Here is a 2,736-nt window from a genome sequence, read left to right as displayed (position 1 = left end):
GGTTGCAGCCATCATTGTTGTTTGGCGGGTCCGGGCTGGGGATTCGAACCCGTCACCTTAGGTGTACGTGGCTGGCGCCTTAGCCGGTTGAGCTATAGGCACCGAGCCTGCATTCAACTTTTTATTACAGTTCTTCAAAGTAATACTTGAGGATCTTGATCCCACTTGTTTAAAATTTCCATTGCAACTGATGTCGGCACAATACTTCTGGCATTCACTGAGTGGAAAGTTTGCTCAACTTTAAAAATTTTGCTCAAAATTCTCAGTCAGAATTTTATAAGCTGAGCTAGCTATGATGTCTACAGTTTTGGCTATGGTTTCTGCTGTTAATTGTTGGTCTTCTTCAATTAGGGAACAAACAAGATAAATTTTTTTCCTCACAATTTTAATGAGGATGGTCTGCTGCCATAGGCTTCACTTTCAACATCATCTCACCCCTTCTTAAAATGAGTTATTCATTTGTAAACTGGTGATTTCTTTAGGACATTGTCCCATAAACTTTTTGTACGGCATTAATCATTTCACCATTCTTCTTCCCAAGCTTCACCATAAATTTGTTGTTCTTGCTTTAATTTTAGCAGAATTAATGGTGCTTTGAGGGGGGTTCCTTTCAAATGTTCTTATTCTTCTTAATTCCTCAAACTAGAATAGTACCTACTCAGGCAGCTTATAACAAATTAGTACAAGTTTATTTTAGTGCAAAAACATTGTGAAATAATGCATAATTTTTTTCATAATATGCATTTTCCATGAACTTTCTGACGACCCCTCATATTAGTTATAAGTCTATGTGCATACATAGCACAGGATTTCCAGTGGGTGAGCAGAAATACATACATTTTATTATGGAAAACGTCCTTACCAACAAAATAATATCCATGAATGGAAAAATAATTTAAAATATTTTATTTCTTTAGAAATAAGATTTTTTTTTAATCTAGAAGAAAGAAAAAATTTAAGTATATTAGATCAGTGCATGTAAAAAAAATAGAATCATGTTTTCTTTTTCTAAACATGTGTTTGAAAACAAAGAGCAGTCCTGCTTAAAGACAAAATCAGAACTCTCAATGGCATTATATTTAGACTATCCAACATCCAATAAAAGATTAGTCATGCCAAGAAAAATGTGACCCATATTCAGAAGAAAAAAGATCAGCCAATAAAAATAGATACAGAAATTATAGAGATCAAAAAGCCAACAGACAAGTAAAACAACTATTATAAATATGCTCAAGCATTCAAAGAAAAACAGGAACATGAACACACAAAAAAGAGAAAGGATAGATTTATCTCTGTATGTGTGTGCTTATATGTGTGTGTATCTTTATTGAATCTATCATCTTGCTTCAGTGTGATAGTATGTGTGTGGTAGTTGGGGTGGGACCACATGAAACTTGTAGAAGTAAAAATATAATATCTGAAATTTAAAATTCATTTGCATGGGCTTAACAGCAGATTAAACACTGTGGAAGAAAAACATGAGAAAATTTGAAAAACATAGATAAAATTTATCCAAAATAAAGCATAGAGAGATTAGATTGAAGAAAGAACTGAGCAAAGCCTCAGTGACCTGCAGGCCCACATCAAATGTTCTAACATACATGTTACTGGAGTCACAAATGGAGAGGAAAGAGAAAGAAAGATCAAAAAAGTATTTAGAGGAAAAATGGCTCCAAAATTTCTAAATTTGATGAATATTATAAACTAAAACAAATATTAGTTAATTGAAAAGATCAATGACATGAAGTCTATGTTAACCAGTTGGATGAAAGTATTTCAAATTATATACAGAAACAGTACACTGTACCCCATTTTAGTATTAATGTACACTGCTATGATTTAATAAAAAAAAAAAAAGAAAAAAAAGAAAAGATCAACAAAATTGGCAAACCTTTAGCTACACAGACTAGAAAAAAAAAGGAAGGTGGACTCAGATAATTAAAATCAAGAATGTAAAATGGAGCATTATGACCAACTTTATTTATTTTTTATTAAATCATAGCTGTGTACATTAATGCAGTCATGTGGTACAGTGTGCTGGTTTTATATACAATTTGAAATATTTTCACCAAACTGGTTAACATAGCCTTCATGGCATTTTCTTAGTTATTGTGTTAAGACATTTATATTCTGCATTTAAAAAAATTCACATGTACCCTTCTAAGATGGACCATAGGTGTGGTCCCACAAATCACCCTCCCACTACCCATCCTCTCCTCTCCCCCCTCTCCCCTGTCTCCATATTCTTGGGCTATAATTGGGCTATCACTTTCATATGAAAGCTATAAACTAGTTTTATAGTAGGGCTGAATACATTGGATACTTTTTCTTCTATTCTTAAGATACTTTGCTAAGAAGAATATGTTACAGCTCCATCCATGTAAACATGAAGGAGGTAAAGTCTCCATCTTTCTTTGAGGCTGCATAATATTCCATGGTATACATATACCACAATTTATTGATCCATTAGTGGATTGATGGGTACTTGGGCCTCTTCCATGATTTAGCAATTATGAATTGGGCTGCAATAAACATTCTGGTACAAATATCTTTGTTGTAATGTGATTTTTGGTGTTCTAGATATATACCTAGTAGAGGAATTGCAGGATCAAATGGCAGGTCTATTTTTAGTTCTCTAAGTGTTCTCCAAACATCTTTCCAAAGGGGACATATTAGTTTACATTCCCACCAGCAGTATAGAAGTGTTCCCCTTTCTCCACATCCACACCAGCATCT

The sequence above is a fragment of the Otolemur garnettii genome, unplaced genomic scaffold (genome assembly GCF_000181295.1).
Source record: "Otolemur garnettii isolate 467f Iridium unplaced genomic scaffold, OtoGar3 scaffold00079, whole genome shotgun sequence".
Taxonomy (NCBI): domain Eukaryota; kingdom Metazoa; phylum Chordata; class Mammalia; order Primates; family Galagidae; genus Otolemur; species Otolemur garnettii.
This window is presented reverse-complemented; position numbering follows the sequence as displayed.